Source organism: Panicum virgatum, chromosome 1K (genome assembly GCF_016808335.1).
Source record: "Panicum virgatum strain AP13 chromosome 1K, P.virgatum_v5, whole genome shotgun sequence".
Lineage (NCBI taxonomy): Eukaryota > Viridiplantae > Streptophyta > Magnoliopsida > Poales > Poaceae > Panicum > Panicum virgatum.
In genome coordinates, this window is record NC_053136.1 from 35093648 (window position 1) to 35107041 (window position 13394).

Genomic DNA, 13394 nt, shown 5'->3' on the forward strand with positions numbered 1-13394 from the left:
ATTGGATACATTTGGTTGTTGGCATCCCTGCCTACAGCTTGAAGCAATTCACCATTGGTTGCTCCTTTGAAAAAGCAACCATCTAGGCCAACAACCTTCCTACATCCTGCCATGAACCCTTTTTTGCATGCATCAAGACAAATGTACATTCTCCAGAAGGTTGGTGGTTCAACATCAGGCTGCTTGTGTATCACAATTGTACTACCCGCATTACTCCTAAGCAGCTCCAACTGGTAGTCATACAGTCTCTCATACTGTCATTTGCTAGCATCATAAACCTTTTGCATCACTATTGCTTTGGCTCTCTTCAATTTTGAGATGGACACATCTGCAAACATTTCTTCCTGCACTGTGCTTTTCATCTGGGTAAAATTCCAACTAGGATTAGAGATTATGAACTTCTCATACTTCTTAGCTATCCTTCTAGCAGTTACATTCTTGTTGTCCCTTCTAGGTGGACAAGTGTGTTCATTGTTAAATGTTGCTATCTGCCAGCTCTCTGACCTAGAGTTCCTTGAGCATAAACAAACCCAAGGACAGTGGGCCCAATCACATCTTGCCCTCACCCTTTTGGGGTCATCCTTGACAAACCTGACTACCTTCCTTTCATGCAAACAATACCTTACTATAGCATCCTTGAATTCCTTCTTCTCACTGAATTTCATTCCCAATTCAAACTTGGGTACTTCATCACTGCCTTTGAATCTCTTGTAGTGATCTTTCTTTTTCCTTAACTGCCCATCACTGTCAACCTCTTCCACTGAGTCCTCATCATCTGAGCCAGCATATGGAGTATCATAGCCTTTAATGGGAACTTCAATTTCTGATTGTTTTGGAGCACGACCACTGACTTCCACATCATCCAGTGAAGCTAATCCACCACTTCTCAATCCCTTCTTAAAGGTTTTGAACCTTTTCAATATTTCATTTGTTTCTTCATCTTCTTCAGAAGAACAAGCATCACCAGGTACATAGTCACTGTCCTCTGAAGATTCTGACCCATCCCTGTGCCTAGTGCCATCTTTACTTGACTTCCCACTGCTTTCACAGACTTCCTTTCCCTTCTTGGTTGGACTCCTGTAAAAATTTGTAAGCTGTTTGATCTACCTCTCAATTTCTTCCCTAGACTCAGATCTTGCTTTCATGCAAACCAATTGATCTGTCTGCACCTCTTCAATTTCATCACATGCTGGTTCACCATCATCGGTCTCTGTTCCCCCATCAGCCATATCCACTAGCTCATCCTCAAAATCACTTGCATTTGCCTCTCCACCATCTTCATCTTCTTCCATCTCTGTTGGTTCATCCTCAACATAAATCTCTGCAACTCCGCCATCTGTGATGCAGTCAGACATGTATTGGCATGCCTTGTCATCAACCAAAACACGCAGGCCATTTTCTAACTCTTTTCCAGGAAACAACCAATGCATTAACATTCCTTCTTTCACCACACAATGGTCGCGCAGGTGACCCACTAGCTCCGGTAGAGAAATCTTATCTCTATCTATGTCAGACATTGCCTCGTTGCCTCCACAGTAGTGCGTTTTTTTTGCCATCATTCAGGAATTCCCCCCAAAATGGAACCTCACTGCAAGTGTGTCTAGCGGATCCATTGCAATATCTGATGTTCTGGCCTACCTGCGCAAATGCACACCCAATGCTACTACTCAGACCAAATCTGAGAAACATCGATTAAACAAAGACCGCGACCAATATACAAATCCACCAACAACGATAAAAGAATTCCATTCCCCACTGCCCAACAACAACAATGAATAAAAAACCAACCGCATCTACCTAACAGTCCCTTAATCTATACATTGCACCAACAGATTCAAAAAATCCAGCACAACTTCAATAATCGAATCCTACCTATGTGTCGCGGCGAAGCTCCCCCCGGTCGACTCCTTCGGTCCGCCTGGAAACTCCAGCAGTGTGCAGTCGTCGCCCTATGTGTCCCGCTCGCTGGAGGTCGCCCTATGTGTCCCGCCTGCGAAGCCCGCTAGGGTTACGGCTGGATGGGGAATGGCGAGCGAGAGGCAGGGGACGGCGGCGTCGCCATTTTTTATTGGACTCCCAGGTCGTCTCACTGACAGGTGGGCCCCGTGCCACGCCTTCGGTCCACTCTCCACGGTGGACTGGTGACAGGGCGCCACGTCGGACAAAACCGCCTAAAAACGGTCTCCGGGAGGTCGTATGCCTGGTTTCGTAAGTTCGGGGCCCAAACATTTCTGGTTTTCGAGTCTAGGGAGGAAACTCAAATTCAACCCATAGTTCAGGGAGGCAAAAAGGACTTTTTCCTATTATCTATCTTCCAGTTGCGTCATCCCGCAACGCAGTCTCCCCTTCAGCAATTGTTTTGGGTCTGCGCTGCAAAATTTTCCCCACAAACCACATCAGCGAGGTGCAGAGTCTTTTGCCGATGGAAGCAGGATGCCGATCTGCCAGCAAAACTGTGCTTCCCGAGTCACTATTTCACTTTTTTTTTATAATGAAGGCACTAATTCACTTGGCTCCCGTCCACGGAAACCCAGGTCCCGCCTCGTCACCGTTTCACTTGGTACAAATGGTTTGTTGAAACAGTGGCTAAATCAACCCGTCACCGTCAGATCATGTACACACTGATGCTCGCATTTTCTATGCACCTGGAAATCCATTTTTCATTATCTCGAGCTGACGTTTTCATTAGAGCGCACTACTGATGCCCGGACATACAAACGTATGCCGAAATATGCGTGTTAATTGTTATGATATGATGAATTGGTGGCCGGCAAGACCTGCCGTCAGCCCACGTCAAATAACGGCAGAAAATCCTATTATATTTCAAGGACAAAGCGTGTGTTACAACATAAATACAAAATTTCTGTCCGAAAGTTCTTAAAGTAGTTATTTTCCTTTTCCGAAAGCTTTTTTATTTTGGAAAGTTTGAAAGGCTCTCTGGCTCGGTTCTACTCTCTCCATCCCAAACTATTAGTTTTGGCTTTCTAGCTACATAGTTTTTTACCATGCATCGATATATGTATCTATAAAAGTTAAAATAACTAATAATTTGGAAAGGAGGGAGTAATTCACAAAAAGATCCTAACTTTGAGGAGCGTGCGGTGTGTGGGGTTCTGTTTTTACTCCATTGTTTCGTTAGGCAAGGACAGATAGGAGATAATAAATATATAATTATCGGTTGTAAGCATCTAGGCCCTCAAGGTATGTTTCGGTGATTAATGACAACCATTATTGTGACTAATGAGTTTGTGCAGCTTAATAGATCATTATCGCTCATTTGGTCATATGTCAAAAGAGGCCCCTCAATTTCATTATTCAAAAAGGCGATCTCGGTATTCAACTCAATTTTATGTCAAGACTAAGGATCTTTCTAGTCCTAAGTGTCATAAGGTTGAGAAGGACACTTAGGTTAGTATAGGTTTTATAGTTTTGTAGTGATCGCACTATTAAGAGGAGTTAAGGCTAAGTAACTTGAGCATGGACATGGTCATTTGAAAATGGATGCACACTATGGTCACTCAGGTTTCTAGAAGTTCAAATAAGTGGTTCTCAAACTATATCTCAAGAATATTTGGATTTCATTCAAGACTCAAATCAGAAAAGACAAAATCAGAAAAAGTCTATACACCGGTTTAACCGACGCTCTCAATTTTTTATACGTCGGTTGAACGAAGTCAGCAGAGTCTGGACAAATTCAATACACCGGTTAAACCGACGTGTTTGAATTTAACGTCGGTGCATTGGTCCAGAGTTGGTTTTTCCAGGGAAATTCAAGTTCTATTCACCGGATTAACCGACGCTGTTTGAATCAAGACGTCGGTGCAATTGACCAGTGAGATGGTTTTTCAGAGGAATTTAAAAGTTGTACTCACCGGATTAACCGACGATAGGTTTGAGTTAACGTCGGTGCAGTTGTCCAGAGACTTGTTTTTTCAGTGGTTCAGTGGACAACTACACTCACCGGTTAAACCGATGCTACGTCGGTTAATCTGCCCCAGTTGTAACGGCTAGTTTTCAGAAGAGGCAGTTTACATTCACCGGTTAAACCGACGATGACAATGGGGGGTACGTCGGATTAACCGGCGCTACGCAGTTTTCTGGCAGCTTTTGTCCAACGGCTCTATTTGTGTGAGCTGCCTATATATACCCCTCCAATGGGTCATTTCGCCCACTCTTGACACCAGGCAACATCCATACACTCATACTATAGTCAAGAGCCACATTGAGCTTCATCATTCACATACTTGTGCATTCAATCAATCAAGAAGCAAGATTAAGGACTTGAGTAGAGAGAAGCTAGTGTGCATCCGTTCTTGGTGATCGGTTCTTGCTCAAGTGAAGGCCTTAGCTTGTTACTCTTGGTGATTGGCATCACCTAGGCGATCTTGGTGATCGAGGTGTTTCTCGCGGAGCTTGCCAAGGATTGTGGGAGCCCGGAGAAGAAGATTGTACGTGGCTTGATCTCCACCACGCCGGGATGGTGAACGGAGACTCTTAGTGAGCGCCCTCGTCTCGGTGACTTGGGAGGTGACAATACTCTTTGTGAGTGTCACAACGTGGATTAGGGGTGTGTGCCAACACATCGATACCACGGGAAAAAATCCGGTTGTCTCTTGTCCATTCCTTTTATTCAAGCATTTTCTTTCATGCAATTTACTCATGTGCTTGACTTAGAGATCATAACTTAGCTCTACCTTGCTAGGCTTTACTTTGTTTTAGCTCTCTTAGCTTGTGTTAGAAGCTTAGTTATCCGGTTGGTGAATTGGTGCCCTACTAGCATTGTATAGGTTAAGATTGCTTTACTTTGTTTTAGAATTTGAAAAAGGCCCAATTCACCCCCCTCTTGGTCCATCGATCCTTACAATTGGTATCAGAGCCTCGTTGCTCATTTGGATCATTAGGCTTCACCGCCTAGAGCTATGGCCAAGATGGGTGGTTCGCCGCCTCACTTCGAGGGCAAGAACTTTGCCTATTAGAAAGTTCGCATGGCCGCATATCTTGATGCGATTGCCCCCGAAGTATGGTTGGCAACTAAGACCGGGTTCACCGGAACTCCCACCACCGAACAATTAAAATGGAATGCTAAGGCTAGAAATGCAATTTTCGAAGCCATTAGTGAGGAAGTCTTTGCTAGAGTTAATGGCATGGACTTAGCAAGTGATATATGGAAAGAACTAATTGAAATTCATGAAGGCTCCACAAAAGTCCATGAACAAAAATATCACTTGTTTAGAGCTAAGTATGATTCTTTTAAAATGCTAGCTCATGAAAATTGCAATGATATGTACTCTCGCTTGAATGTCATTGTCAAGGACATTAATGCACTTGAAATATCCAAAATTGACAGTGCCTCCATCAATCGCAAGATTCTCATGCTCCTCCCGAAGCCCAAGTATAACATCATCAATGCTATGCTTCAAAAGGAAAATCTTGACACAATGGAAGTAGGAGAACTTGTGGGCGAAATTCGCGCTCATGAGATGAGTATCCTTGGTATGTCCGAAGAGCCAACTTCAAGCAAATCAATTGCTCTAAAGACCAAGGCAAACAAAGCCCGCAAGCTCAAGATGATCAAGCAAGATTCAAGCTCAAGCAATGAAGAAGATGATCATCATGAAAGCTCATCCGATGTTGAAGATGATGGAGAGCTTGCTCTTATGATGAGGAAGTTTACCCGCTTGAATGACAAGATCAACAAGAAAGGGTTCAACTTTGACTCTAAGAAGGGAATGTTCCGGCCAATGGATGTCAAGAACAAAATTTGCTACAATTGTGGAGAAAAAGGTCACATCCGTCCAAATTGCCCCAAGTCGGACAAAAGAAACAAGGATCACAAGAGCAAGCATCGCCATGATTCAAGCGATGATGATGAAGAAGAAAGGAAGAACAAAAACAAGAGACTTGGGAAGAAAAAGAGCCATGACAAGAAGACCAAGCTCTTCCCAAAGAAGAAAGGGCACACCAAGAGAAGCTTCTTGGTGGAAAAACAAGAGTGGGTGACCGATGTCTCATCAAGCGAAGATTCAAGTGATGAAGAAGACATAGTCACCATCGCCCTCACAAATGAAGAACCATCACTACCTCCACCTCCAATGTGCCTCATGGCCAAAGGTAACTCTAAGGTATGTGAGAGTGAAGATGATAGTGATGATGAGCTTGACCCTAATGAGTTTGCTAACCTCATTAATGAGTATACATCCGTCATCAAGAGGGAAAAGGGCAAAGTCAAGATTCTTGAGAGCACTCGTGCAAAGTTAGAGCTTGCCCACTCCGATTTGCTTGGCAAGTACAATGACTTGCTCAAAAAGCACAATGAGTCACTTGTACTTGCTAAGCAAGTTGAAGAGAGCCACAAAAAGCTTAAACAAGAGCATAGGGAGTTGGCTCACAAGTATCAAGAACTTGAATTTGCCTATGAAGCAATTGACCCAAGTCTTGAGAACTTTGCTCATGAAACTATTGAGAAGGTCAATGCTTCTACTTCATGTGATGACCTACTCATTAATGCAAATGCTACTAATGCTTTGCCCGAGCTTGCACCTTCTAGGGAAAAGGAATTGATGGATCAAGTTGCAAGCCTCAAGAGTAGTGTGGAGAAGCTCTCAAGAGGAGAATACATCCACAAGGAGATTCTCTTCAACAATGCCCGTGACTATGGCAAGAGAGGTCTTGGTTCATTTCCGGAGCCAAACATAGCTACTACTCCTTCTCCGGAGATCAAGATTAGCTTCATCAAGGAAGTTGGATCATATTGCCAACATTGCCAAGTCACCGGGCACCACACTAGGGAGTGCACTTCACCATCACGTCCTCTTCCTAAATTACCCAAGAATTACTCTTCAATGTTTGAAAATAACCATTTTCTCTTGAGTAAAGTGAAGGGCAAGGTGAAGGCCAAATTCATTGGCAAACTCACTAAGGAGTCAAAGAAAAAGCTCCCCAAGCAACTTTGGGTCCCAAAAGCTCTTGTCACACATGTGCAAGGCCCAAAGCTTGTTTGGGTTCCTAAAACTCAAAAGTGAATTCTCATGTGTGTAGGTGAACTACAAAGCCGGTGGAAAACATTGGGTACTTGATAGCGGTTGCTCTCAACACATGACCGGCAATGATAGCATGTTCACCTCCCTTGAAGACCCCGGCGATCATGAACACGTCACCTATGGTGATAACTCAAGGGGAAAAGTTTTAGGTTTGGGTAGAATAGCAATTTCTAAAGATTTATCTATTTCTAATGTTTTGTTTGTAGAAGCACTTAGTTTTAATCTTATTTCAATTGCTCAATTGTGTGATCTTGGACTAACGTGTGCCTTTGACAAGAATGGTGTTGTAGTAACTCATGAAAAAGACAAGTCATTGGTATTCACGGGGTTTAGACATGGCAACATTTACTTGGTGGATTTCTCTTCAAAGCAAACAAGTACCATGACATGCCTCTTCACCAAGTCTTCTCTTGGGTGGCTTTGGCATAGAAGAATTGCTCATATTGGCATGAGCAACCTCAAGAAAGCCCACAAGAGAGGGATGATCACCGGCTTGAAGGACGTCACCTTTGACAAGAACAAGCTATGTAAAGCATGTCAAGCCGGGAAGCAAGTTGCAACACATCATCCCATCAAGACGATGTTGTCTACCTCCAAGCCGCTCGAGCTACTACACATGGATCTCTTTGGTCCAACTACATACAAGAGCATTGGTGGTAACCTCTATTGCCTAGTAATCGTTGATGATTTTTCACGTTACACTTGGGTTATGTTTCTAGGCGATAAGGGTGAAACTCCGGAACTCTTCAAGACATTTGCAAGAAGAGCTCAAAGGGAGTACAACTCCCCAATTGTGAAGATCCGGAGTGACAACGGCACCGAGTTCAAGAACATGAAGATTGAAGAATGGTGCGATGAAGAGGGCATCAAGCATGAGTTTTCCGCCACCTACACGCCTCAACAAAATGGAGTGGTGGAAAGAAAGAACAAGACTCTCATCACCCTAGCTAGAGCAATGTTGGATGATTATGGCACGTCCGAGAAGTTTTGGGCGGAAGCAATCAACACGGCGTGTCATGCATCCAACCGAGTATATCCTCACCGACTCCTCAAGAAAACTCCATATGAGCTCATCACCGGGAAGAAACCAAATATATCATACTTTCGGGTCTTTGGTTGCAAATGCTTCATCTATAAGAAGAAAAGACTCGGTAAGTTTGAAAGTAGATGTGATGAAGGTTTCTTTCTTGGTTATGCATCAAACTCCAAAGCATATAGAGTATTCAATCAAACCTCCGGGTTAGTTGAAGAAACATGTGATGTGGAGTTTGATGAATCTAATGGTTCCCAAGAGGAGGTTGTTGGCTATGAGAATGTAGGTGATGAGGAGATTGACGAAGCTTTGAAGAATATGTCCATTGGGGATATCAAGCCGGAAGAGGTGCATGAAGACAATGATCAAGGGGGAGGACCTTCCTCATCTACACCAAGCACCTCCACGGCGCCCCAAGTGGATGAAGATCAAGAAAAAGGTGATACACAACCTCAAGAAGATGTGCCAACGCAAACACCCCAAGTTCAAGAACAAGAAGAGCAAAGTGTTCCACCACAAGCACAAGTCACTCATGATCCTCCCCAACAAGCATCCACGCAAGTACCGCTAGTGAAGCATGGTCGCATCTCCAAGGATCATCCAATTGGTCAAATCATTGGTAGTCCATCAAAGGGAGTAAGAACTCGCTCTAAACATGCTTCATTTTGCGAATATCACTCGTTTGTTTCTTGTATTGAACCCACTAGCATAGAGGAAGTGCTTGAGGACTCGGATTGGGTGATGGCCATGCAAGAAGAATTGAACAACTTCACCCGCAATGAAGTTTGGGTCCTCGAAGCTCCTCCAAAAGACAAGAACATCATCGGCACCAAGTGGGTCTTTCGGAACAAGCAAGATGAACATGGGGTAGTGGTACGCAACAAAGCAAGACTTGTGGCAAAAGGGTTCTCTCAAGTCGAAGGTTTGGATTTTGGTGAAACTTTTGCTCCGGTCGCAAGACTTGAAGCTATCCGTATCCTTCTTGCTTACTCTTCACATCATAACATTAAGTTGTATCAAATGGATGTGAAAAGTGCATTCTTAAATGGCGTTATTAACGAACTTGTTTATGTTGAGCAACCTCCCGGGTTTGAAGATCCGAGGAATCCTAACCATGTTTATAGGTTGCACAAGGCACTCTATGGGCTCAAACAAGCTCCAAGGGCTTGGTATGAGAGGCTTCGTGACTTCCTAATCATGCAAGGCTTCAAGATCGGGAGGGTGGACACCACGTTGTTCACAAAAGACGTCAACGGGGATCTTTTCATTTGTCAAATTTATGTTGACGATATTATCTTTGGCTCAACTAATGATTTACTAAGCCATGAGTTTGCTACCATGATGTCTAGGGAATTCGAGATGTCCATGATTGGCGAATTGACCTTCTTCCTTGGTTTTCAAGTCAAACAAATGAAGGAAGGGACATTCATCCATCAAGAAAAGTATACTAAAGATATCTTGAAGAAGTTCAAGATGGATGAGTGCAAGCCAATCAAGACACCCATGGCAACCAATGGGCATCTCGACTTGGATGTGGACGGTAAACCGGTTGATCAATCCCTCTATCGTTCTATGATAGGGTCTTTGCTTTACCTTACCGCATCTAGGCCCGATATAATGTTTAGTGTGTGCTTGTGTGCCCGCTTTCAAGCTAACCCAAAGGAGTCACACCTTTCGGCTGTGAATAGGATCCTTCGGTATCTCAAGCACACTCCTAGCATAGGCTTGTGGTACCCCAAAGGCGCTAGTTTAGATCTCTTGGGATACTCGGATTCGGATTTTGCCGGAAGCCGTGTGGATCGCAAGAGTACCTCCGGGGGTTGCCACTTGCTTGGGCGTTCTCTAGTTTCTTGGTCAAGTAAGAAGCAAAATTCTGTGGCTTTGTCCACCGCGGAAGCGGAATATATAGCGGCCGGTGCATGTTGTGCCCAAATCCTATATATGAAGCAAACCCTTTTGGACTTTGGTGTGAAACTAGATAGGATCCCACTCCTTTGTGACAATGAAAGTGCCGTAAAAATTGCCAAGAATCCGGTTCAACACTCTCGCACAAAGCACATTGATATTCGCCATCACTTCTTGCGTGATCACGAAGCCAAAGGGGACATTTCCCTTCAAGGTGTGAGATCCGAGGAGCAATTGGCGGATATATTCACAAAACCTTTGGACGAGAGTACCTTTGTTAGGCTAAGGAATGAGCTTAATGTGTTAGATGCAGCAAACGTCATGTAAGTTGCCATGTCATATAGAAAAATGCATACATATAGGACACTTGTCTAACCATGGTAAGATAGTGATGAGCAAGGGTTTAGCTAGAGGTGGTGGTCCACTTGTTTTCCTCTAGGCTTGTAGAAAGGCTCATCATGAAGAAGCTTCCCGTGGGTTCAAACTTGACAAGTAGATCTTAATTTCTTGTTATGCATTTCTTGTCATATAGATGTGCACTTCATGTTTACTATACTTTCGCATGTGGTTGTAGCTTGCATTATCATTGCATGCGTAAGGGTCACAAAGGAGATCACTTGATGAAAATGAGACTTGTTTTCATATACAAGATCTTAATTCATGAAAAGTGAAAAGAGCAAAGTGTTAGGTGCGTTATTGCCTAGTGAGCAATGTCATGATGAGTTTGAAGTTTTCTATCTTCAATATTCCTATGACATGGCTCATACATTTTATTTGGCGCTTTGTCTCTCTTGCGGCTTTTCCTTGTGTTTGAAAAGAAATTTATTTAAGCAAGTGTGCTATTCTATTTATTTTGAGGGGTAAAGTCGCCTATGCAAGTCCATTAACTTAAGTTTATTTGAATCTTATAAGTTTATTGGACTTAGCATAGAAGAGTGAGCTGAGAGAGGGTTTTCGGGTTCACCGGTTAAACCGACGTTCAATGGAGCATCATCATCGGTTTAACCGGCGTTACTAAGTTTTGTCTCAGCTCAGTCAAGTTTCAGGCGTTCAACCGGCGTATACAAAAGTCAGAGCATCGGATCAACCGGTGATAGTAAATGCAAATCGGACCTAGCAATCAACCGATGTTTTGATCTATCAACCGACGAGTACACTCTTGACATCATCGGTTCAACCGGCGTTCAGTTTCAGATCTGCAGAAGCCTCGGGTGAACTACACCGACGCAATCAACCGGCGTTCAAACCCTAGGCGTCGGATCGACCGGCGTTAAGGAAAATTGCGGGCCCACCTGTCATATATGTGTCTTGCCCGCGGACGCCTGGCTTCCTTCCTCCTCTGTTTCGCCCGACTCCTTCACGCCGCCGCCGCCCGACTCGCTCCCATCGCGCCGCCGCCGAACCACCGCACCGCCGCCGTGCGCTCGCGCTACCACCACTGTGCGCCGGTCTCGCACGCTCACCGCGCCGCCCGCGCAATCGCTTGCGCCGCCTGCGCGCGTAGCCGCCGCCGCCGCCGCTTGCACCGTACGCCGCCCGCACAAGTCTCCATCGCCAAGTGCCGCCGTACTCCACGCCATCCACGTGCTCAGAGCCGCAGCTTCCACACATCGAGCAGCCCACGCAGCCGCGCCGCCTTCGCTTTTTCACGCCGCAGCCGCAGCCGATCCGTGCACGCCAAGTGTTCGATCGTTTGCCTGTTCGAGATGGGTCGCGAGAAGAGAAAGGGAAAGGAGGTCGTGGTCGAGAAGCCCGCTCGCAAGCGGACTCGTGCAGAGAAGGAGGCCGAGAGGGCCGAGATGGTGGCCAAGGCCGCCGAGGAGCAGGCATCAGGCCGCGCTCGTCCGTTCCAGATCAGGGAGGACCCCAGAGGCAGAGGCAGAGGCAGAGGCAGGGGCATGGGTAGAGCGAGAGGTGCCAGGGCCACCAGAGCCACAGCAGCAGCAGCAGCAGCTGAGTCAGATCAGTCAGATACAGCTGCAGATTCTGACTCAGAGACAGCACAGTCAGAGGGGCAGAGTTCTCCACAGCAGTCATCTGAGAGAGGTTCCCCGGCAGCGACAGAGCGTCGCACTGGACCGAGGACTCGGGGAGGACACCAGCCACAGGAGCCCCGCAAGTCAGCAGCAGCAGCAGCAGCAGCTCGCAGAGCCGAGGCCCTAGAGGCCGAGCGCGCAGTGTTCCGTATGGACACTGTTGTGCGTCTGGAGCCAGGTGTGATGCTCCAGAACTTGACCCGAGCCAATGCGGCCAAGGTCAAGAGGCTCAGGTGGAGTGTTGACGAGGAGGTCTGGTTCCCAGTGACCCGAGACAGCAGAGTCGACAGGAGGTTCTGGACTTTGCTACAGGCCAGCTTCTACGAGACTTTCCAGCGGAGGGGCCACCGGATCTTTCAGCACAGGGTTCTTGACTGGGTCTCACTGAGGACAGCCGCAGGGGGAGCAGATGTGAGAGCACACTTTGCTCACTTCAGAGGTCTGCCCAGACTGCTAGAGATGGAGCAGAACCGTTATATCGAGGACTGGGTCAGAGTGTTCTACGCTACAGCTTGGATAGCCCCCGAGCGCAGAGCCGTACACTTCATGTTTGGAGGGCAGGACTTTGGTTTGTCAAGGGCGACCATTGCTGGTATTCTTGGAGTTGACCTGGTCGACGTCTCGCTGCACGAGAGGGTTTACGGGGACTCAGATCCACCCCGCAGGGCGATGGTTGGCGGGATTGCTCCTTCTCACGAGGCGATCACTCAGTGCTTCCGCCAGCCGTTCCCAGCCTCTTACGCCAGAGTGCCGAGCTTGCTGACCCCAGAGGCTTACGCTGTTCACATGGCACTCCGGAGGACTCTGTTACCGAGGAGTGGCTACCCAGAGGGGTTCACAGGTTTGCAGCAGCTCTTGCTCCTACACATCCTCACTCACGAGCCATTTGATATAGTTGACTTTATTTTGGCTGAGATCGAGGATGTGATCACTGATGGGATGGGTGTGGTGCGACAGTTTCCCTATGCGCACTGGATCAGTTACATATGCTCTATGATAGTGCCAGTAGAGCCACCCATCAGTGCCCCTTACCGTCACGACGAGGCTCCCAGGTTCCCTGTCTACCGACCCACAGCTCCACAGGACAGGAGGAGGGGCAGACACGCAGATAGAGCAGCGATGGCTCGACTGTCACCGGAGGTTCAGGCACGAGTGGCAGAGGAGGATGAGGCACTCCTAGCAGCAGAGGCACAGCTTCCCGGGGGAGATGATGAGATTCACTGGTCTGAGCTTGAGTCAGACTCCTCCGACGACGTTGAGTACTTTCCTTCAGCTGCCCCAGCCAGTCACGATCACGAGGCAGGAGGTTCAGGAGAGCCAGCACCTCCGACTTCAGCAGCTGCTACAGTCTCTGAGTCTCAGGTGACTCAGCCGTCCGAG